This window comes from Sciurus carolinensis (assembly GCF_902686445.1).
Source record: "Sciurus carolinensis chromosome 14 unlocalized genomic scaffold, mSciCar1.2 SUPER_6_x, whole genome shotgun sequence".
Lineage (NCBI taxonomy): Eukaryota > Metazoa > Chordata > Mammalia > Rodentia > Sciuridae > Sciurus > Sciurus carolinensis.
The window spans coordinates 1802064-1828784 of record NW_025920104.1 but is presented as its reverse complement, the minus strand read 5'-3'; the positions used below and the strand labels follow the sequence as shown (position 1 = coordinate 1828784).

Genomic DNA, 26721 nt, shown 5'->3' with positions numbered 1-26721 from the left:
TTAAAGTAGCAGTCAGAGAGATGCTTTTAAAATATACATCAGATCTGTTCTCTATTCAAAATGTGCCAATGGTTTCTAAGTTCACTTAATTTAAAGTCAAGAGGCTCCTCTTGTTTCTGAGTTAGTTTTTGCTTTAGTCACTCACTGATTGTAGCACTTTGGGTTTCCTTGCCATTTCTGGAGCATTTCAGTATAGTAGTGATATTTTTGCCTGTTTGTGTTCTTGAATGGATTCATACAGATGTCTGCATGTTTTGCTCTGTAAACTTTTTATTTGTCAATGTTCCTTTATTTCATTTTATTTATTTACTGACTTACTTATACCTGGTGCTGAGAATCAAACCCAATGCATCACATGTCAGGCAAGTGCCTCACCATTGAGCTACAACCCCAGCCCTTGCTCTGTAATCTTTTTATTTCTCACAAAAGTCCTGAAGTTTGTGAGGTCATTCCTCACTACTCTCTACCACACTACCTTCATCCTGCACTTTCTTATTTCACCTTGTATAATTTTTATAAAAAGTATTTATGGTATCTTATGCTTTGTACTTTTTTTCCATTGAAATGTAAGTTCTACACTAAGGGCAGGGATCATTGATTTCCTAAAATGGGGGACACATGGGAAGTGGTCAGCAAGTATTTGAATGAATGAATGAATGAATGCTGAAAAGAGCATGGTATTTAAATTTAAACAGGAAATAATGAACAACTCCAACCTGGTACTTTTAGTGATGTGAATTTCAACAATTTACTTCAACAGTGTCTCTAAGACTCAATTTCTATAAAATAGAATTTGTTCTCATGACATTATCCTATGATGTAAAACAAATGTTTATGAAGGGCTTATCAAAGACATTCAGATATTGACTGGTCCATGTATACCCTTCCCAAGAAAACCACTGATATTTTTCTATAGTATGTTCAGTTTACATTTGAGTAGTACACATTCTACATTTTCAAAGTTACAGAAAATATTTAAGAACATCATGAGAGATTGGGGATATAGCTTAGTTGGTAGAGTACTTGTCTCACAAGCACAAGGCCCTGGGTTCAATTCCCAGCAAAACAACAACAAAAACACATTATGAATTTTTTCAATAATTCTTTCACTTTGCTTGATGTTTATCTCAAGTAATTTTAGATAACTGCGTATGCTTTAAGCATGCAAGATTTAAATACAATTTTGTCTGCTAAATTGGGACTGTTATTCACTTCAGTTTTTAAATCTGAATATCAATATTTTGATTATGATAAAATAAATCTTATTTTAGATGAGGGAAAATACATGTCAAATTCCACTTTCAGAATATCCCTCAGAATGTTATACCTATGTTTGGTCATATTTCAGAAATATTTTGCATGAAAAATACTAATGTACTTTGTTCTTTTCACACTCTTCTGATTTTCTGCTTTTGTACTTTACATTTGGAATATTTTTTCTATGTACTTAATCCACAATTAAAATCTTTTATGTCCTACCTTCATCCTTTACATTTTCTGAAATGCTTTCAAAATCAATAATATTCTAAACATATAACTTAAAAAATTCAACAAGAAAGTCCTTATTTTGTAGTAACAGAAGGGGTAAATAAGGACTAAAGTAAAGCTATTGATTTATGAACTCTTTACAAAGACTCTTAGATTATCTATGACATTTGAACCCACTTTAAAATAAAAGAATATTAGATAAAAATTTTTTGATTGTGATTTACTTTTGTGTTCAAACTAAATGTTTATGTATAATTTACTGCTTGATCAAAATTAACAGAATATAATAAACTATATTTCCAACTCAAATTGACAAATCACTTTCTAAAGAAAAATTCTCTCCTTTATATTATCATAATTCTTCTATGTAGTATAGGCAAAGAATAAGTGATATTGTACCACAGATGGCTATTAAAAGAAATATGGGGATAATTTGAATAAGATCTACATACATAATTTTAAAGCAAATATTAGAGTTATATTCTCTGAAATGTTAGCTTGCAAATGAAAATAATCAGCCCAAATCCACATATTGTAACAGCTTTCCTCTTCAAAATTCTACTCTTTCATGTAGATACTTCTTCCATTAATGGTATGCAAGTTGGATCATTTGCCTGTTCATTTTGCAGCTAATATTTAGAATGGAAAAAAGAGTTAATATACAAAAAATGAAAATAAGACCTCTTTTAAGATCTGAAAAATACATCCATATTAATTCACTTGATATAGAGGGAGGCAACTCAAGATTCTAATGAAGATTTAAAGTGAACACATCTTGAAATACAGTTCTGCACCATCATCCCATTAATGTAAATTATTAGTTTTACATTAAAATAAATACTTTAATAGTTTATCATGTTTTAAGCTGGTGTTTTTATGTCTTGAGTTAAAGTTTCTTTAATTATAACTTAAATTTTGTATATTACCTGTAAGGAAAAACAACTGATACGTATTTGTTTTCATATTAAATATCAACTAATGTCTTAAAAAAGAGTGAATCATACTTGTAACAAAACTACAATTTATGAAACTGAACAAAAATTCAAAGAAAAGGGACTTATGATGGAAATTAAATACTTTATTCAAATATAATTGCAGAAACACATGTCAATAAAAACTGAGGTGGTCCTTTAACAAATAATGTGTGAAAGAAGCCTCATTCAGTGTGGGAATGGGGAAATAGGGAGACAGGGATGGAGGCAGAGAGAATGAGGGTAGAAAGGAGAGAGAAAGGAAAGAAGAAATGGCTGCTGTGTGGGTAAGCAGAAAGAGAATAAGCAGAAACCAAAAATTCCTGGAGACAAAAAGAATCAGGTGGATTTATAGAGTAATATTTATTATAAACATCCTGTGTCAGAGTGGTGATATAAATACTTTCAAATCACAAGAAGTAATAACTTCTAAATTCTACAGTGTAAATATTTAACTTAAAAAGCCTGCAAAATTAATTTTAAACTTATAGCAGAAAAACAAACTGCAATGCCAATCTCATTAAGAATGTCATCTTGGTGTAACTTCTGAAATGTTTCACTCAACAAGATTCTTTTTTGACACTGATGCCCCATTTACTGAATCCTGAGACAGTTATTCCTTTTTTAACTAATTAATTGAATGATCTTTTCTGACAGGAGCTGTCACTGTGCTGGTTTGAAAAAGAGTGATGTGGTGTTAATGTCAAGCCTTGACTTCACCCACCCTAACTGTTACCTCCACAGATTTATCTGTGATAACTCATGTTTCTTTTTTTCTTTAAATCTTCTTCAGTTATTATTGGTAAACTTTGAAACATTATAAATTTAACAAGCATAATAATATATTCCAAACCTGGAAGCCATAACAATTCCTAAGTTAAATCCCATTATGATAATTACTACTTGAAAACTAATCAAAAGAAAAAAATTCAATAGCTTGCTCAAACATTAAGATTTTCCTGCCCAAAGAACTGTACATAATATTATTATAAACTAATAAATGTGTTCTCAACACTAGTTCTTATACAGAAATCTATAAATTCTTGATATACAAGGTCCCTGAAAAAGAAGGTCTTCTATGTAGCTAAATAAAGATAAAAATTCTCTTGCCAGGTACAGTGGTTCACACCTATAATTCTAACAGCTTGGAGGCTGAGGCAAGAGGAATGAGAGTTCAAAGTCAGCCTCAGCAATGGTGAGACTCTAAGCAATTCAGTGAGGCCCTGTCTCTAAATAAAATAAAAAATAGGACTGGTGATGTTGTTCAGTGCTCCAGTACCCTTGAGTTCAATCTCTGGTACCAAAAAAAGAAAAAAAAAAAGATAATTCTCTTTACAGATACACATTATCAAAATAAATATTATGACACCGGATTGCATTATATATGTTTTAAAGTCAATAAGTCTCTAAAGCAATGCTTCTTAATTTCCTCATTTCAGAAAACTCTGGTTCTCTCCCCAATTTTATCTCAAGTACTACATATGTTTCCCCACTTATCCACCCAATCTTTGAAACTTTTAACTGGGAAACCAAATTAATAACCAACTTGAGGAAAGTATGTCTTAGGGAATTTCCTACATTTAAATCTGATGCTTTTTGCAGGGGTTGTGGCTCAGTGGCAGAGTGCTCACTTGGCACACAAGAGGCCCTGGGTTTGATCCTCAGCACCACATAAAATAAATCAATAAAATAAAGGTATTGTGTCCATCTACAAGTGAGAAGATATTTTTAAAAAGTTGATGCTTTGTAGGAAATTTCTGTACAAAAATCATTCCAAATTTTCCTTGGTTCACCCTGAAAAATATCCCATTAAGTTAAAATAAATTCTTCTAGATAAATTAGAGATAAATGGAGCCATAATTTTTGTCCTCAGTCAGTTCAGTCTCTATCTAGCTTTTTCAGAAGAGGGGCCTGGCATACAGCAGGCAGTCCTATGTCAGGTGAGTGAATAAAGTCAGAACACAACTTCTAAGATGCCTCTTTCACTGACAAGGAGTTACTTTCTCAAAGAATTATAAAATTTATTGCTCATTTCCCCATTTACAATTTAATTTCCCCACCATTACTTTGTAGAATTTGCTTCACAACTTTTTTATTCTCACTTTAAAGACTCCTTCTGATTAAATATTGTGTTATAGTCAGAATGAAAAATTACCTAGCACATGTATGAAATTTATTTTGAGGAAAATACCTTTTTTGATAAAATATTAGTGAGCACATTGAATAAATTACAAAAGTTGAAGGTGTAAATTTTAATATATAATCTAACTTTCACCTAATATGCTTTGCAAAATCTTTATAGAAATAAATATTTTTTCATTAAATACACATGAAGAACTCAGAAGTGAGTTCCTTAGATTCCTCTAAATGTTTTCTTCTTCTTTCTTCTCCTTCAACAAAGGTTCCTATTTCAGCAGTTTAGATCTTGGTATAGTCAATTTTCTTTAAATCAACTGCCCATAAAACCAAACATACACTTCTATGTGAATACAAAAGCAGAAACAAAAAACACAAGTTAAATTACAAATTAATATAGAGTCTGATAAATAGAAGGAATATTTCATCCATAATTGTATTAACAGAGGTATATTTCATTTTGGCCTTTTACAACTACATAGCTGCACATAAATAATTTATAAATAGAAATTTCTATCTTTAACAATCTAACAATTTGACCTTCATTAATTTTTTAACTGGCTGAACATCATTTTCTCTGTTTTTGGTGCAGAGGATTGAACCAAGAGCTTTGTGCATCCATATGGACTCTACAGTCCTATGCTACCTACCTGGTACCTGGCTGTGCACATTAAAACAAACAAGTATATGATAATTTATCAAATTATTTTCCCAGTATTTGACACTTCTGTTACAAACAATTTTGGAAAAAACTACTATTGAAGACAGAAATGTTTTTACAGTCCTTGGCACATCTTGCTAGAATGTTTTTGAAAGGTGCACCACCAGTTTCACTGAGAATATTAACCTGGTAAACTCTAATTAGAAAGAATCACTGGGGTAACCCTTTTTCCCTTTCTGAACAAAAACATGAAAGTGCTTCTGTAGTATGCATTTCTTTTTTTTTTATTGTAAACAAATGGGATACATGTTTTTTCTCTGTCTGTACATGGTGTAAAGGCATACCATTTGTGTAATCATAAATTTACTTAGGGTAATGTTGTTTGATTCATTCTGCCATTTTTTTCCCTTCCCCCCCTCCCCTCACACCCTTCCCCTCCATCTATACAGTCCTTCCTTCCTCCATTCCTGCCCCCCTCCCTAAACCCAACTCCAACCCCAACACTAACCCTTCCCACCCCCCATTATGTGTCATCATCCACTTATTAGCGATATCATTCTTCCTTTGTTTTTTTGAGATTGGCTTATCTCACTTAGCATGATATTCTCCAGTTTCCTCCATTTGCCTGCAAATGCCATAATTTTATCAATCTTTATGGTGGAGTAATATTCCATTGTATATATATACCACAGTTTCTTTATCCATTCATCAATTGAAGGACATCTAGGTTGGTTCCACAATCTGGCTATTGTGAACTGAGCAGCTATGAACATTGATGTGGCTGTATCTCTGTAATATGCTGATTTTAAGTCCTTTGGGTATAGGCCAAGGAGTGGGATAGCTGGGTCAAATGGTGTTTCCATTCCAAGTTTTCTAAGGAATCTCCACACTGCTTTCCAGAGTGGCTGCACTAATTTGCAGCCCCACCAGCAATGTAAGAGTGTACCTTTCTCCCCACATCCTCGCCAACACCTGTTGTTGCTTGTATTCTTGATAATTGCCATTCTAATTGGGGTGAGATGGAATCTTAGGGTGGTTTTGATTTGCATTTCTCTTATTACTAGAGATGTTGAACATTTTTCCATATGTTTGTTGATTGCTTGTAGATCTTCTTCTGTGAAGTGTCTATTCATTTCCTTAGCCCATTTGTCAGTTGGATTATTTACATTCTTGGTGTAGAGTTTTTTGAGTTCTTTATAGATTCTGGAGATTAGCGCTCTATCTAAAGTATGATCGGCAAAGATTTTCTCCCACTCTGTAGGCTCTTTCTTTGCATTGCTGATAGTTTCCTTTGCTGAGAGAAAGCTTTTTAGTTTGAATCTATCCCAGTTATTAATTCTTGCTTTTATTTCTTGTGCTATGGGAGTCCTTTTGAGGAAGTCTGGTCCTAAGCCGACATGTTGAAACTCTGGACCTACTTTTTCTTCTATAAGATGCAAGGTATCTGGTCTGATTCCGAGATCCTTAATCCATTTTGAGTTTAGTTTCGTGCATGGTGAGAGATATGGGTTTAGTTTCATTCTGTTGCATATGGATTTCCAATTCTCCCAGCATCATTTGTTGAAGACCACAAAAGTTTGTTTGTTATGTGAATTCCTTCCTTTGGAAACTGTCCTTTCCCACTTGTCTCCGTGTTCCACTCACTGCTCTCATCAGAACTGCTCCACTGTCTAGCATCTTTTGTTGTGAAACATTTTGCATAATTACCCTCCCCCTTTTAATGTTAAACATATATCTTCTGAATTAAGACTTTTAGTTTGCAAACTTCTGCACTCATATCTTCAACATTAACAAGTTCTTCACAAACTGAAATAAAATTCTTGGGAGAAGCCCATTCCAGGACTATCTATTAATAGTTTCAAAAGTTACATTTTAATTAATAGAAATAACTTTTTTCAACTTTATATACATAATGGTCACACAAAATTTCTAAACACTAAATTATATAATTGAGAAGTTGTTTTTTTCTGGATAAATCCTGACACAAAAATAAGTCAGTCATTTTATATATATATATAGTAGTTTTATATAAATAATTCAGTAATTTTGTATAAATATAAAATCAGCTTGCTAAATGTGTTTCCTAAATATAGGTACAGATAACATGAAAATTAATATAATATTTGAATAAATGATTCCCATATTAATATTACATATGATCATAGGAAAACAAATTTATTTAAAAATTTTTATTCAAACAACTAAAACAACTGCAAATAACTAAAAAATAAGTTTGTTTTATAGGTCACTTATTTTCTCACTAAAACTTTCTTCACTAAAACAACTTTATATTGGTAATAGTTTTTAATAACACTGAATCCACTGTTTTGTTTCAACTTTCATTTGGGTCTCCTGTCACTTTATATTTTAAACAATTAAATCCCCTTAAAAAACAAAGGGAAGTTCATTACAGGAATTGGCTTAATTTTTGGTCTTATTCATTTTCTTTTGCTTGTGGGTGAGAACACAGTATTTTATAACTAATTAGTATGCAAAGGAATAATATTAAATTAATTTACTTAATTTGATATTACATTGAACAACTGCTATTTTACCAATTCAGTACTTTTTACTGAATTATCATGAACTTATTTGGAGTGTTCTTCAGCGTTCAGACTTTTTCACTTAATAATTTTGGTAGAATACCTTATGAGGATTTACAGGTAATTTAGTAATAATATTCTGAACAGCTGTTATTAAATGGCCACACTGTTTGTTTAATTTCAGAAGGAAGTTGAGGAACTCATCAGCACTAAAGAAAGGAAGCAAATAAATAGAAATCACTTAAGAGCAATTTACTTCCTTCTACTGGGGTAGATACGAAATCTAGTTATAAAGTTAATAGATCCTTTAAAAATGCTTATACATTAGGTAACACGTATTAGGAACTGAATTAGACCTTGAACTATACCAATTAAAAAAATGTGAAAAATAAGTTGTAAATCTTAAGGGTCTCATATTTCAATATGAATGTGAACACACAACTATACCATTGTTACCTGAAGGGACATGAAAAAGAAAGATAAAAGATCCAATATTTGAATATCTCCTATATGAACAGACCACTAGATATTTTTACATATATTATTTTTTCCAATCCTCACCAACAAAAAATGTTAATACTAGTTTGTAAATGAGATCTATAACTGAGTTTTTAAAGAATTTTAAATAAGAAAGTATAAAATCAGACTTTTGAAGAAGAAAGTTTATTAGGAGAGTGATGTGGCTTAGAGTAACACAAAAACAAAAGTAGAGAGAATCACTGGGAGACAAATAGAAAGATGCATTGAAGAGATGATGAAATTAAACTAAAAATCTGGAAGTTTCATTGGAAGCAGGAGGTTGAGTGGTAGTTTAAGAAATTTCTAGGATAAAAAACTGAAAATTTTCATGATAGATTGCATGCAAAATAATAGGAAGAATGTAGAATGATTCTGAGTTATTTGCTTTCCATTGAAGTTGGTGCCAAGTATAGAACTGAATTTGAGGATGGGTGGCTAGGAGAATAGGGGATGGAGAGAAAACACCATGGCATAATAACTAAGAGCACAGACTCTTGCATCAAGACTCAAGCTGAGTTTGGAATCAACTTCCACACTTACTAGCTTTATAATCCTGCACAAGTCTAATCTTAAGCCAAATGATTCAATATCTCTAAAATGGTGACAAAAGGACTTTCAGAAGGACTGCAGGAGGCAATATAAAGCATTTTGTCTTCCAAATGGCTGGCATTCAAGCAGACTTAATTATGATAATGACTGCAATTAGTATGAGAGGCAGGTGGCAAACACTAGTAAGCAGTAGATAATGCAGGTCTTACAAGGATATTTATTCTGAGGTCTTCAGACTCTTGAGTTTACATGCAATTCAAAGGTTCAGTGAGTTCCATGTGAAAAAAAGTACATTTTTTTTACTGACCATTAACTGTAATTCAGCCTGTTTTGTGAACATAATAACAAATCACAAGAGTAATTAGAGGGACTGGGGAGATAGATCAGTGGGTAGAGTGCTTGCATTGTAAGTACAAGTCCCTGAGTTTGATCCCCAGCACCACACAAAAAAAGTGATTTTCCCTTAAAAATGAGAAGATAAGAATGCCCATTATTCACCTCTCTTATTCAACAAAATATTGAAAGTTCTGAACACTGTAATAAAGCAAGAAAAAGAAATAAAAGGCACAAAGATTGGAAAGAAAGAAATTATCAGATTTCTCTGCATACCACATTATTTCTATAGAAAATCTCAAAGAACCTAGGGAAAAAACCTCCTAGATCTAGTAAGTGAGTTCAGCAAAGCTGAAACACTTACAGAGAATAGAAATAAATTGCATGTGGAAACAATTAAAAAGTCAATACCACTAACAATGCTCTAAAGATAATGAAAGGCTTCAATTCTGTGTATAGTTAGATTTATACAACGGAAATTACAAAATGCTGATTAAAAGAAAACCTTGAACTTGTATGTTCATGAATTTACTATACTTAACATAGTTATGATATCAATTTTGCAAGGGATTAGTGCTATTACTATAAAAATGTCAGAAAAAAATTTGTAGACATAGAATTGCTCAATTTAAATTGTAAATGAAAAGAAAAATGTTTCAGAATAGCTAAGACAATTTTGGGAAAGAAAAAATGATAAGAATAATTTTTCCTAATGCTATGTCTGTCCATATACATTTAGAATAATCATGATGGTCTGGTAAAAATTGAACATCACTAACTGGAAAATATGAAATCTCAATCAAATTTCTGAGCACTTTGGATTTTTGGATTAGGGATGCTCAACAGGTAACATCTAGGGAAATTTCCCAAATCCAAAAATGCTTCAAAAAGTTTGTACTATTTCTGATCCCAAGCATTTCAGATAAGGGTAGAGAGTCAATGAGTACTTATAGAGGGACAGACATATGAAGAAACCGGAATAGAGAACCCAGAAGACTCTACACAAATATGTCCAATTTATTTTAACAAATAATGAAAACCAATTCTGTAGAAGGAATAAGCTTTTTAACAAACAGTGCTGTAACAATTAGACATCCACAGCCACAAAATGAACTTCATCATGTACCATACAGTCACAAAAATGAACTAAAAATGTACCATGGACTTGAAAAAATTAAGAATCTAATTTTTTTAAACTTGACACTAGAAGTAGGATCTATAAAAGGGAAATGCTAGCCCTGAAAATTAATTTTTTTCTCTATGCAAGACCCCATTAAGATGAAAATAAAAATTACAGACTTCAAAAAACATTAGCACAAATTCAAAAAAAGACTTGAATTTAGACAACTTCCCAATATCAATGTTATAAAACAATACATACAAAATTAAATGGACAAGCAACAGAGACATTTCACCAGAAATGATACACAGATAGCAAATAAGACATGAAAAGATATTCAACACCTTTATCCTTTAGGTAAATGCAAATAAAATCACAATGATCAATCACTACAGACCTGTAGAAATGGCTAAAAATATTTAGTGTTTACACCAAATACTGATGAGTATGCAGATAAACTGGATCACTAATAAATAGTTGGGTAAACATAAGACAATACTGACATTTTGGAAAAAAGGGGGCTAGTCAATAAAAATAAAACAACATAAGTGTAGCTCCCATGCAAACTTTAAAATGCTCTCCTGAATATTTTACCAAGAGAAATGAAAACTTACTTTAGAAAAGAATCTTATTCACAGCAGTTTAATTTGGTATAATCAGATTTTAAAATCTACTTAAATATCCCTCAATCAGTAAATGATTAAAATATGGTTAAAACATACCATGGAATACTACTCATCCACAAAAAGGAATAAAGTATTTTACTGATAAATGCAACAACATTGAACTTAACAATGATCACAAAAAGTCAATTTCTAAAGGACATTTACTGCATAATTCTATTTATATGATATCGCACTCCCTGCCCGCAGAGAGATAAGACACAGGCCTGGTTCTTTTGAGCTCTTTATTTTGCGCGCTTCTTCCTCATAGTTCTTTCTTTGTTCTCTTTCTTTGTTCTCTCTTTGAGGAACTTACACTCCAATATATACAGTACTTGTAACCAATCAGCCTTTGAGCACGAGGGGAGAGCATTAACATATACAGGCAGCGAAGGCAGGCATATAGTGGACCTGTACTGTCCATCAGGGAGCTTAGCCAATCCCTGGAACTTCCTCAAAATAATGTCAGTTGTTTGTGCAAAAGTTAACTGCTCTGGCTCACTGCCAGGTGCCATCTTAGCCTTGCCACACCTAGGGCCAGGGGTCCGGCCGAAACCCCGACAATATGATAGTCATAAAATAATATTATAAAGATGAAGAACAAATTATTGTTTGCTAGGTGTTAAAATGGGGAAAGGGATGAGTATGGCAATAATGAGGTTGGATAAAGAAGCCAGTAGTAAGTAATATTGTAAGTGTTGACAGTGGATACAGGAAAGTATACATGATATAATTACATACTTAAATATACACACACTAATAAATGCATGTATAACTGGTAAGATACAAATAAGCTCTGCAGATTGTCAAGTTTGGATATTATACTACAGTTATGTAAGATATGAAAACTGGATCAAACTGTGTGAAGGATGCATGGGACCTCCCTTTTTATCTCTGAAATATGTGAATCTATATTCTTTGAAAAAAAGTTAAAAAACATTCAATTCTCTATAATTTATTAATAAAATCAAATAGACTTTGGATTATTAGTAATCAGTGCTTAACAACTGTATATTATTGGAAATAAAATTTCTATCTTTATAATATAATATCTCACATAATTAAGGCTAAAAATATATCCAAGATCATATGAGAAATGCTATCTTATTAAGAGAAAATATTACTAATGTAATTTTTTTTCTGTTTGACATCTAAAATAATTTAAACAGTATAAGAACTATACTAGGAAAAGTGTGGTATCTCTTATATAGTCTGATTTAACAAAATGCAAAAAAAACAATATTTCAACGTGACTTAAGATGGTGCTCTGGTTTGCTTCTTAGTATAACTATAAAAATTGACTTTAAAAGGGTATTTAGTTTTGAACAAAGAATATTTCAAAATCTCTTTCCTTGAGAAAATAATATAATAAAATCAAATGACAGACATTATCAATATTAAACTCAACAAGAATAGTTGATTCTACATAATATTAAAATAAATTGATAAGTTTACTTTACCTGATTTCCAACTTTGCCACTTCAGGTAACTCTCCAAAATGTCTCCTCTACCTCCAATTCTTTAACAGCAGCCAGAATTTTCTGCTGATCATTATTGGTAATCCCAAACTAAGTAGAAATAATTTTAAGGTGTAGTTAAGATAATTATACTAGAATAATTTCTTCTTCAAAATCATTAAAAGGTTTTCTGCTGAAATCTGCATCTTGAAAAACAGACATATTAGAAAATAATATACTAAAATATACAATTTGCTTATAAATGTGACTGATAAAGCTATCTACATTATTAAAATATTTTTGCAATATATAATAGTTGTGATAGACCCTCAAACCCAATTACTACATTTTAAGACATAATAGTCAAAACAACAGAGTACAAGTTGATATAGTATGCTTACTTTGATTTCTATAATAATCAAAATTAGTGATTCTAATAATAATTTCAGGTTTCAATCAAAATTAGTGATTATAATAATTTTAAGTTTCTAATGTGTTCAGATAACATAGTTCATTGCTTTTTTACAAAGTCTATTTATCAAAATATCTCTAATATTTCTCACACTACTTTTTAATTCTTTTAATATTAATGTCAAATTCATGACTTTTTATTTGTTCTTTTTAGATATACATGACAATAGATAATATTTTGACATATTGTATATACATGGAACATAACTTATCCTAATTAGGATCCCTTTCTTGTGGTTGTATATGATTTGGATTCCACTGGTTGTGTGTTCATATGTGAACAAAATAATATCTTGACAGTTTTGAGAAAATAACAATAGTGGTACTATTTGGAAGACACATACTTATATGAATGTACATTTAAGAGAGCACCTCTTTTTTCTAAGAAGTTTGTTTTGCAAATCTATTTAACATTTGGAAATGAAGTACTGACTTTAACTGAGATATCATGACCACCTAAAGGAACAAACCCACAACTTTATGTCTTTAAATGCTTTTAAAGTAACTTAATACTATAATCAGATTTTTGAATGAATTTTTCATAATCATATTTAATCAAGAACCTAATAAAATATCAATCAGTTTGTAACCCTAGGATTACTGAAATAGAAAATAAAAGAAGGTCCAATTTTTTAAAAAATTAGTATAACTAGAGTTTTTGAAAATGATACTAACCTTTATAAATTCATCTTTTTTCATGGTCAAAAGGTGTGTTAAAGTTATATCCCATTTCTGTAGAAAATGTTTAAAAAAACCCTATTACCTTTCAATAGAAATAGTACAAAGGGAAGTAGTTAAGTGTACATAAGATAGTGAATTGCTGCACTGTTAAACAACTTCCAACTTTCCAGAGGGGATAGATAGAGCACTATACTACTGGGTAGATAATATATACTCACCTCAAAAAGTATAAATATAATTAGTTTTCCAGATTCAAATAACATGATGACTTTCAAATTACAATTTTGCTTACATGGCATGAAAACATTCCTATAAAATTGGATAGAAATTATATTTATGCTGAAGATTCCTCCAAATAGAATAATAGTTTCAAAATTTTGAAATAATTTCAAAATTGAACTATAAAACCCAACTCTAGTTGGGCATGGTGGCATATGACTCTAATTCCACTGGCTCAGAAGACTGAGGCAGGAAGAGTTCAAAACCAACCTCAGCAAAAGTGAGGTGCTAAGCAACTCATTGAGACCCTGTCTCTAAATAAAATACAAAATAGGGTTGGGGATGTGGCTCAGTGGTTGAGTATCCCTGAGTTCAATCCCTGATGCCCCCCAAAGAAACCCAAATCTAAAACACCTGAACAAAATGTCCATAATCCTATGGGGGATCTGTTTTAAGTACTAATTTATTGTTTCAGTATCCTCATAATTCTTGTCTACTCAAATCCAAAATATATGCTTAAAATACCTAGGTAAAGCTTGGCATAGGGGTATAATTTAATATTCAAGACAACCTTACATTACCTATTATTGTCTTTAAGGGGAAAAATGTTTAAGTAACATAGTTTGGTGAAAAATCAGAGGAAGAATCTTATGTCATGTTTGTTTGGTTTAAAATCATGCTTCTAGTATTATATATAAGAAGATCAGCAACTGCAAAAACAAATGGCTTTATTTACAGAGGCATTGGACTGTTGACAAAAGTTGCTAAATTCAACTAGCTTATAATTTATGTAAATATAATAATAAAATTTGGGGATATTTATTACAATTTTCAGATGGGATGTATTATAAATTATGCAGAAAAGGTACAGCATTCATTCATAGGCATCTTTATGAATTAAAATGTAATGTTATGTTAAACAACAAATAAAAATAAATAAATCTCACCTTTAGTAAGTGTGTTATATGTTCCAGTCCAAGACCATGTAAAAATATTTCCAGATCTCCAAATGCAGTGTATGAACTATATATATTTATAGTATTGTCAATTTCAGAACAGGCTATCAATGTACAAATAATAAATATATACTTATATTTCAAGAAAAAATTAGAATAGAAAGAATGAATTCATATAGAATATATTTGTAAATGTACACTCCAGACTTGATGCTGTATCAAGGATTGAGCAAGTGTTAATTCTTTTTTCATCCACCTGGGTTGGAACAGAATTCAGGGATTTGTAAATGCTAAGCAAAGCAAACCACTGAGCAATCCTCTCAACTCAAAGCAGGCTTTCCTAAGCAATGATATCACAGGAAATGAAGGATGGCAAAGTGTAGCTCATCTTTCCTAAGAATGAAAATATACATTAACATAAATAATGTGTAAAATATCTGCATGTAAAATTCTCTTTAATTGTGATAAGTAAGAATTAACGAACAACTTTACATGGGGTAGAGAATGGTTTATAATTGTATAATGAACAATAGTGCTCAGGAAAAAATATTTTTAGTTTTCCTTTAAACAATGAGTAATGTGCTTAAAACACTCAGAAAGCAAGGGATAATACTGTTTGAATTGTAATGCAGATGCTGACTCCCTTCAAATACATTTTACTGATATTTTACTAAGTTTATATTTAAAGTCAAAGTTCTTATGATTAATATTGGTACACATAATTAACACCCTCTAAAATTATGGAGACCAATGCATCTAAAACCCAGACATTTCTAAGTGATATTTAAAAATGCTTGTCAAAATATAAAATATCATATATCTTAAAGACATCATTGTATTTAGAATAAGTAGTAAAAGCATGCATTTTTAACTTATTTACAGGAATTCTTTTGAAGAAAAATATGTTATCCAAATATGTGATCTTTTCCTTTATCAGAATCTGCTATCAAGTGTTTAAAAATAGCCTCTTCTTCAGTTAGCTCTTGAACCTATCCTTCCAATGGATTTAAAGTCAAAGAAAGAAAGTTGAAGACCTGAAAAGGTTCAGAAATTAGCCAAATATAGTAAATATTTTTATATACTGTTAAGTACACTTAAAAAGAAATAACATGATTATTTTTCAACTGAAAAATAAAATTTATCAAGGTATAAGGGACAAAATATTCATGACCTTTTACCCTGAGAATGACTTTTATAAACCCAAGTAAATTGTTCCTTGTTATAAAATAAGTAGAAGAGTATAACTAACTTGAAAGAGTAAAATTAGAGTAGAATTTTTAGTAATACATAATGCAAAAGTAAAATGCCATTTTGATAAATGACTCAGAAAGATCAAGATAAAGGTAGCAAATGAAATACATTGCTAAGAGTGAAGGGAGCAATAAACTTGCTTAAATGTACACAAATCTCAACTGTATGACTCAAAGCAATATGGCAAATTTTGTTAGTTTTACAATCTAACTTTTTACAAAGTCAAGGCAATGTCATGTAATCATTCAAAATATAAGATCAAATTTCATTATAAGAAATGATTTATGATTCAATACAACCTTTGATGCTCATAAATATATTATGTCAAATTCAGTGTCATCTATCCAAAATTTAATAATGTACTAATTTTTAGTTTCCAAATTTTCAATGATTAGAAGAAATAATGCAAAACAATGATTTTTTGTTCTAAGGATTGAACCCATGGGTGTATAACCACTGAGCAACATCCCCAGTAGGTTTTTATATTTTATTTAGAGACAAGGTCTCTCTGAATTGCTAAGTGCCTTGCTAATCTCCTGGGGCTGGCATTCACTGGAGATTCTCCTGTCTCAGCCTCTGGAGCTGCTGGGGTTACAGGTATGCACCCCCACACCCAGATTTATTTTTGAAATTTTACAAGACTTTAGTGATTAGTCTCTATTCTAGAATAATTTTGGAAATGTACATATTCTTTGGAAATTTATATCATGCTTATTAGATTGCTTAAAATTTAGTGAAGTTATTTTATATGCAGTATAAGTGGCATGGTCTGACAGTTGTATGACAGAGCTTGTAGAATTTCACAAACTTTAAAATTCAGAACCTCAGTGTTATGAACTCTTGAGCTTAATAATTTTACAATGATACTGTACTTGACTCATGCTTAGAAAGTACATGCCACTGACTAAAAGTTTAGTATTCACACCAAAAGTTTGTATTCATAAAATAATTTGATATATGGCAAATACTTATCATTCAGCTTTAAAATCTGAATGACAGCAGATCATATACCCAATTATATTATCACTTTATCACATACCTTGTCATACATATAGGAATAAATGCAGCTTAAAGGATTTAACTTTTAAATTGTCTAACATCTAAAACTTAAAATTATACAACAATGTTTTAAATACATCTTCAAATGTTGACACTTTACTGTCTCAATACATAAGTTAATTTTTAAAAATCTAAACCAGTTTATAATATTAGTGTACTCTACTTTCATTATCAGCAACAGAATAAGACTTTTATCCTTTTATATAACATCACACTATAAATGTCTTTGATTTAGTAGATGAAAAATTACTAGACAAATATTAGGTGGAGAAAAAATATATATACATTTAATAGCTAAAAAAACTATTATTGCACTTGTGAATTCCAACAAAATAACATAAAAGTTCTATTTAAGAAAATATGCTATACCACAGAAAAATTAGTTTAACATACAGATGACACCTCAAGATATTTGTTTCTTTTTGCAATCTCACTTGGTGTCTTTCTATCTTTGGTTTGTATCATTTTATTAGCTCCAAGTTCAAGCAACTTCAAACCTGCATTTTATGACCTTGACGTGCTGCCCATGTTAAAGCCTATAAGGGGAGGAAAAGAGAATTGCTTAAAGAGAAGGAGTGCACATGAGAGAGATTGGAATTGTTTTCAACAGTATTAATGGCACATTAAAAGAGAGAGAATGGTTAATTTACAGAATGATGCAACCCCTTCATTTAACAATATGAACATTTTTCCCATATTGTAATGTAACATACTTCCCATGCTATAATTGTCTGCTCATTTCCTTAGTCCTTTTATTGATTTCCTTATTTGTATACTTGGTGTAAAGTTTTTTGAGTTCTTTGAATGAGGAAGGAAACATTGTGTAGAGGAAAAAGATGGGTGGGGGTAGGAAAAATAAAAACTGAGACAAACATCATTATCCTATGTACATATATGATTACACAAATTGTGAGACTCTTCTTTGTGTACAACCAGAGAAACAACAGTTTTACCCCACTTGTGTACAATGAATCAGAACAAATAAATATAAAAAACAGAAAACAATTTAGTATTGAAAGTCAATACTGTAAATCTACCAAACTACTGTAGTGACATTTGCAAACAAATTTATATTCTAAGAAAGCAAGGAACATTTTCTCCAAGGCATCTTCTGTTTCTTAAAACAGCAATAACATTCAACAAGGTAACAACCAAACAAGTATTAGGTCAAAACCTTGGGCATCAGTTTAATATGTGCTACCTTACTAATGATAATAAAATTTATTGAAATTAAAATGTCATAATGTTTTACAAACTCCTTATCTCATGACTGAACAATCTGAAAATAAACTCCTATGCTAGAAAAACTGCCTTCTAAATGTAAAAACTGTTCCTTTTTTAAGACACAAAAAGGTTTCAGTGAGCAAGAAAAAAAAAACTCACAAAAAACAAATGTTAACTACACACAATATTTCCAATTTTATTATTACTCTTAACAAGAAGGTTGCCAACTTCATTCAAGATGTGTTTCAAATTATTTTCTGTAGTCAATAATCTAATACAGGCCTGCTTGATTTTAACTTATAATATCATTTTTATTGCATTATCAATATAAAAAGAAAATAAATAGTAAGTTCACACAACATCATAAATGCCAAGTCCCAAATAACTTCATCAAGGCCATTTTATTTTCAGGACTAAATATAATTAAGCTAAATTAAGTGAAAACATTTTTCTGTGCAATACTTCCCTATACAGTTTGTGGACTTTTAAAAACTCAACTACCTACTACAATTTTCAAATATTTAAATTTGAATATTTACAAATACTAAAGTTTATAAAATATTTCACTATCTACTATAATTTACAGAAAAAGACAATAAAAACAAAATACTCAGATATAGGCAATTTGACACAAATATGTGTTTTGCAACAATTAGAAAAGTCATGCTGTTTAACTGGTTTGTGTTGAAATCTCCTAAATATAGGTAAAAATGATGGAAAATATAAGTACATTCTACTGCCAGATGCTGTTTGGATTAAATTGTTATAAATATCCTTATCACATTTCTGCTACATTCAAAGGCACTTACATATTTCAGCTCACAGTTTCTGTTCTGTACAAATAACTTCTACCCCTGAGTTATAAGAATTATTTAGACAATATTTAAAAACAATTAACATGGGGCTTGGTATACAGAAAATATTCAACTAAAATTTAATTTAAAAACAAAAAGTATAACCCTCTCAAAGAAAAATTCTATAGCCAAAATAAATAAACCATTAAATTGCCATATTGGCTTGACACAGTACACTGTGCTAAGTATCTTCTACAGAAAGATCTAAGAGAAACAAAAGTTATGATTTGTGTTCTAGAGAGTTATACTTAAAAATAGATTTTGAGTTGCCAGTTCTTTACTATTAGTTCCAAAGGAGGGAAAAGAAAAACTATAAAATTAAAAGAACAAGCTAGATTCCTATGTACTAATTATGAAAAGTCTATCATGAAATACTAAACTAATGCTATTTCCAATGAGATTTTAAATAAAATTTGAAAAAAAAAAAACTCCATGGATAACAAACAACAGAGCTGACATAGATAAAATAATTATAAACAAATAAATAATTCAAAAAGGTCCAAAATGCTGAATTTTATTTCTAGTAATAAATAGCAAGTTAGAACAAAATTCAGAACAAAAATTTAAAGCATATAAAACAGCTCAATGATAAAAAATTTCAATTTCTTAAAAACTGTAGAACTAAGATACCAAGGAAGCAAAATCTAGATAGCAAAAAGCCTGAGACATAAAATGTGCATTCACATTTGTTTTTTCCCTAATGGCATGTACCAGTTCAGATGGGAAAATGAGCCACAGCTGATTTTGGTGGCCTATATATCAGGGGGAACAAAACTGACAACCCTGAGTCTGTACAAGTTATAGAGCTTGATAAGCTATACTTAAGACAAATTCAGCTGAGACTCAAAGGGCTATATCTTCAGGTTAAGGATAAACCAGAAAAAAAAAAAAAAACAGCTCTTCATGTTGTATACTCCAAAATGACCAAGAACCACAATCCCTAATATAAGTTCACTCAAGTCATGGATCCACAGTACTCAAAGCATGTTTTAAAATATATAAAATTCTCTCTAATGGAACTTCCTAGAATTCATAATTAGTTCTCCATTCAGATTTTAAACATAATGACTAGCACCTAGGCATGAATGAGAAGCATCATACACATTACTAACAGAAATAAACTTATAGAAATTGGAAATTCTCCATCTAGATGATATGTTTATCATATTAAAGAAAAATTGGGGCATAGTGGGGAATTGAATGAAGGGGCACTCCACCACTGAGTCACATCCCAGTCCTAGTTTGTATTTTATTTAGAGACAGGGTCTCACTGAGTTGTTTAGTGCCTTGCCGTTGCTGAGGCTAGCTTTGAAGTGATCCTCCTGTCTCAGCCTACTGTCTCACTGTTGGATGCACACCATCCAACCTGGCTAAAGAAATTTTAAACTAAACCTTAAAATATTTCAGGGAAAAATGAGTTATAAAGTGATACAACAGTTTTAAAAATAAGGAAACAAGTTCTAGAAATTAAAAAAGTAACTCAAATTATTGATTCAATTGGTGAACTTAAGAACAAATTAGGTGTGAGTTACAAAACTAAATGCATTGTTCAAAACTGATCTAAATGAATAAATTGTATTTCATGTATTTAAGTTATACCCGATTTTGAAAACTATTATAGAATTTTTTCAGTACCATTTCAGAAAGATTTCAAATAAATTAAGTATAGGAAATTCATCAGTTTCCTCTTAATTAATTTTAATTTTTCTAATTGTTTTATTTACTGGCTTTTAGTACAAATGGAACCAAGTGATTTGAGTCAACTAATTTATTTTCACTATAAGATCTACAAACCCCTAGAATTGTCCTTTTGTTACAAACACAAGTAAATCCTTTCTTTTATTTCCCCCATTTTATCTACAAACTAAGGCCCTGTCTTTTGAACTTTTTCCACAGAATGAGTAGTTTCCATGCTACTTTTACATATCAGAACTGGGACTTCATTCCCTAGTTTAGAGATTGACCACTAAGACAGCTATTACTTTCACTTTATGAGAAAAAAACTATGGGTCTCATTTTAGTTTGAAAAAAGTTAGTGTTCAATGTGTTTGCAACTAGTAAGTTTGTGGCCAAGCAGCTTTGATGAAAACTATGAGCTGTATGGTCAACTCTTCACTTGTGCTATTTTTCTGGAAAGGATATTTTTCTCAGTAAAAGAGTTGCTCAACAGAAGGGAATGTAAACAGAATGAAAGGAAACTCATCTAAAGATGTATTTTTCTCCCTGATATCTGAATAGTGCTTCCCTAATTCATATTTTGGCACATTTTACATGAAACTTAGTAACAATATAATTTGTCTCTGAAATTTCCCTAATTTCACTGTATTCTTGAGCCCTGAGATGTTTTTGTCCCCTTTCATATTGATGTATGTTATCCCTACACCACTGTAAATCACTTATTGCTATCCTCATAAAATCTGCAGGTTAAAAATCACTATTTGCCATGAGGTATTTTCTTTTCAGCACTACAAAGAAAACATAATTCAGTAACTGTATTGGTTCAAGCTCTGAACATTAAAGAAGACAAAGTAGCTGAAAGTTTATTTCTGAAGTTATTTCTCATATCTGTTAATTAAATAGACAGCTTTCTTTAATCATACTGTAAAATTATGTATTTTATTTGATTACATATCAGTCTAAATCTTGTGCTGCTTCAAATTCACTAGCTTTTCTTCAGTTTTCAGCTTTAAAATGCACCTTACAGTATGATTGCTTTATAGATTTTATCATGAGATAATAATTCTGTTATTTTAATTCAAATGAAATCTTTGTCCAGATATATCCTATGTATCTGAAAGATCCCATATACTTCTTGAGAGGAAAAATAATCTAATGCCTATGATAATGACTTGCTTAACTTTACATTCAGAATTTAGAAGATGGTAAGTGAGTGAGATGGTAAAGACTTGACTACCTATAATATCTTGGAGAAGTACCAAAAGAAATTTTAAAAACTGAGGTACATCAGTTAAAACTAATTTTCCATTGAACCCAGAGAGGCATGTCTTATCTTGGCTACTTCAAAACATATAAATCAAAATCACAACACATCTGGAAGTGTACTTCAGCTAGTGTCCTGAAGTACATGCCCCAATTTTAAGGTGCAACTGGATTCAAAAGTTACACCTCATTAGGGATATCATAAATGACAGAATTAAAATTCTTGTGAATTGACGTGCTAACATTATATAGATAGAATTTTTTCCAGTTAATGTTAATCTTTAGTTGTTTAAATATTGATTGTCTACTATATAAATATTGGCCTTTTTCATACTAAATCAGAATTTCTCAACTTTGTCATTTTGGGTTTTGTATTCTTTGGAGGGCTGTCCCACACACCATAGAAGATTTAACAGCCCCCATTGACCTAATCCACTAAATGCTAATAATGTCTTAAAGGTGTGACAATCAAAAATCCTTTTAGACATTACCAAATCACCCCTGGGCAGCAGAACATACCAACCTTGAAATCATTCCAATTAGAGCAAATTCTTTTTCATCTGGGAATTATCTAAAGACATATAAAGTATTCATTTTTCTTATTATAGATATTTCAACAGATGCAAGATACATTTTTTGTTTGTTTTCTATACATAATTAATTGCTAAAATCTTAGACAAATAGAAACCTTTCAATATGTTTTCATACTATTTGTGTAAAACTTCTTACACAGAGAAAGTACTTAATAGGTTTACTTCTCTAGCTTGATCATCATATTCTTTTGAGTGTATTCACAGAAAATCATTGTTTGATGTACTCTTTTCCATTTCGGTCCAAATGTGTATAATATTCCTCTTAAAAGTAAAAGTTGAAAGGTCAACTTCTCTTGGTACTCCTATATAATTGGAACTAGAAACTTATGACCTAATTTCATCCATCAAGTATTTGGCCGAGTAAATAAGCATTGTTTATGATTTTTAAAAATTCATACTATAAAGTATTTAACAGAATGATAAAAGTATCTTCAACATGTTGAACCAACAGTAAGGCTCTTACCTACAAGTTACATTTAGATCAGGGTTTCTTGAAAGTAGCAGCTCTACAAACTTCAAGATCTGTTCTTCAGAGCCACAAGAAGAACATGCAGTCATCAAAACAGGCTGCTTATGTACAATAACCAAGCCAGAAAAAGTTCTCTTACTTTAGAAAGTATATCTAATTGACTTCCTTACATTTAAAATATTCTATATATTTTTTGTACTCTTCAATTATACAAAATCTCCTGAAATCTCACTCATAAGATTAAGTCACCAAAACATGAGATCAGGGATGGATCCCTTTCCTCTTCATATTATAAGTAAAATGCACTTCTTAACTTACTTCCCCTTACCCTTTCCTCAAGACAATGAAGTGGTGAAGCATATGACTCTGCTACATTGCCTGAATATGAACAGTTCTTGGTAGATTAAAATTTTCCTTGCTCAATTTATGATTGGAAAATGAACTGTACTCTCTGGTTTCACTTCTTTATTTCTCACCCATCTGACAGCTCTTGAAATCTATCTTATAACCTCCCTAATAAAACTGATACAACAACCATATTCATTGTTTCCTTTTCAGTCCTGGTCTACTTAATCTCTCTAAACTCACACTGTTCCCTGAAACTATTCTTCCCTTAGTTCCTATGGTGTCAATGGGAAGAGGGTAGACAGAAAAAAAAAAAAAACAAAACCAATTTCTCAAGAACCCAGAAATTCAAAAGTCACTATAGCCATAGTTTATATTAGTGATTCACTACAGAGCATAAAATTCTACTCCCAACTCTGTGACTAAAAACTGTGAGTTCAGTGATGTCTTAATATTTCATTAGATCTAAATTAAAAGTATGAAATTAATACCTACCCACTTTACCTGACTTGTGCTAACAGTCACATAAAAATATTTATATGTACATTCTAAGAAAAAATATGAAAGCTTTTAAAACTGTAAGTATTCCTCCAAATAGAAGTTTTTGTGCAGAATATTTTCTATCCTTTCAAAAGTGCCATTCTTACATATATGTTTCATTGAGTGATATTCTTAAACAACAAGATGAAAAACCTTCTTCTTAAACATGAAACTAAGACAAATTTTTAAAAATATATTTTTTAAAAAGGGAGGGTTTTACAAGTACCTAATGTACATAGAAAAAAAAAGAATGTGAAAATCAACTCTAAAATAACATGTATATGTTAATAATGAAGGGAATTCAACTACCTATTAAAAACAAGTTAAACCAAGTACACATGTGTATAATCCCAGTGACTTGCAGGTTGAGGCAAGAGGATCTCAAGTTTCAGGTCAGCCTTGGAACCTAGGTGACACTTTGTCACAGAATAAAAAAAAATATAAAGGACAGAGGATGTAGCTTAGTGGTAGAACACTCTGGCTTTGATTTCCAGGACTGCAAAAAAAAAAAAAAAGAGATTTGGTAAATCAATATAACAAACTGGATTTCAAAATACATACTTTTGTTCTTTAAGAACATTAAAAGTACCACTGAGTGGAAATCATATACTAACAAAAACAGAAATAAATATGTTAAGTAAACTACTTTTGAAACAACTTTATGTGATATAATTCAATGTTGATTTTCAAGTACTTTTCCAGAAATTCTGTCTTTTGATTTTTTTCAACACATTTTTTCTTTAAAAATAGCCAAACCTACTATAGAAGTTACAAGTACATAACTATATGCTATAAAGGAAACATATTGAGAATCTACCTTTGTGCAAGGAGTTTTTGAATTAGGCTTCTAATTTGTGCAGATTATTTATAAAATTCAACTAATAGGTTATTTTCCAAACTCCTTTAACTTTTTTCTCCTTGCCTAATTGCTGTTTGGGATTAAAAGAATCACAGCAGACATAACCAGTTAAGTTTTCTCAAACATCTTACCCTTGTCAAAGCTTGCATTAGCACCTCTGTCCAAAAGGAGCTGAACCATCTCTATGTTGGCAATGCTAGCAGCAGACATCAGAGGAATCCATCCATATCAAAAGCTGGAATGTACACTAATGCCTGTCAACACAAAAACAAGCTTTTAAAAGTCCCACCATCAAAAAAAAAGAAAACTAGAACAAAAAAGACCTTCACTACAGTGTGTGTAACATATATACACATAGAAACATACAAAATATAGTTTATTCTATAAGAGGTTTTCTTGGTAATAATGGCCTTAGAAAAATAGTAATATTGTGACTGATAAACTTGCTAACTTAAGTTTCACTATATGTGCTATGTTCTGAGACTCGATCTGACTTTATCAATATAAATATAAAATAGTTTATAGTATAATAGGTTTTTCTATGCCACTTCTTTCTCTCTAGGGGAGCTGGGAATGATTTCAGACAGGGAATGTCTTTTAAGTTAGAATATTACACTTGGGCCATATCTAAGATTGGAAATACCACATATTTCCCTAAGATATCCTAACTTTCTCTTCAACACAAAACTTACCCATGGGTGACCAGATAAAACAAGAAGCTAAAAAGATAGGTTTAGGATAGATTATGAAAGCCCTGTTATGAAATACAAACTATACTTTGTGATCTAGGGATTAACATCACTCTATATGTATTATAAAGATAACACTGTTGAGAATGGGGCAGGATGTAGGGAGACCAATTTATAAACATCAATTTAAGGGCAGAGGGAAAGGGACAGAGGAAGAGAGAGGGGGGAGAGACAGAGAGAGGTAGGAAGTGAGGAGGTATGAGTGGGAGAGGGAGATAAGGGGACAGAGGGAGACATAGAGAGAGAAGGCATGAGCAGGGTGGGGCAGGGTGTATATAACAAAAAGACATTCAAAGGTAGGATCATCAGAATTTAACATTACTTTGACAAGGAGTGAAAAAAAGAAGAAATCAAAAAGACTATCAGGTTCTACCTTAGAAAAATGAATAATAAGTAGTGAGTCAGAATTCTCTTCACAGATGACATATCAGGACTTAGGTGTAGGAAAAAGTTTCAGAGTGATATAGGGATAGATAGTAACTAGGACAAGAACAAGTTGACCTTAAAGTCCTTAATTATGTAATGGTAAAAATCCTTGAAATTATATATTTTTCCCTAACAATATGGATAATATTTCCCTAATAATATGGATTTGGTTATATACAAAAAGACTGAACTGTTTTAGGACTGAAGAAGACCATAAAAGATGTAATACAAGGCTAAGGATACAGTAAGGCAATGAACACAATCCATTACATTTAGGCAAAAACTTTTCTACAAGGAGATAGAGATTTTAATGGCAACCTCTCTCTTCAACCTAAGTAGAGTTTGGTAATCTCAATAAGAAAAACATTTTTGTTTCAAAGAAGGAAAAATTATATATGAAGCACCACTGAATATGGACTTGTCTTTAACACTGTATAATTTACAGATTGTATTGTCTTTGACTCTGATGTATTCCACTTGTAAAGATGAAGGTAATATCACCAAGAAAATATAAACTTAGGGCAGGGATCACTTTTTTCTGTTGAAACATTAAGTCACTTAAAAACTACATATCTCCAATTCCCAATTGTCTCACTTTAATTGGTATAAGGCAGATGAAAAACATTGAGAGAAAAAAATACTTAAC

At 31.0% G+C, this 26721-nt stretch overlaps 1 pseudogene; it reads right to left on the bottom strand.

Annotated features, from left to right (window-relative positions):
* Window positions 1-1964: 1964 nt before the first annotated feature.
* Window positions 1965-26721, bottom strand: part of LOC124973149 (ankyrin repeat, SAM and basic leucine zipper domain-containing protein 1-like) — a 100245-nt pseudogene continuing 75488 nt past the window's right edge.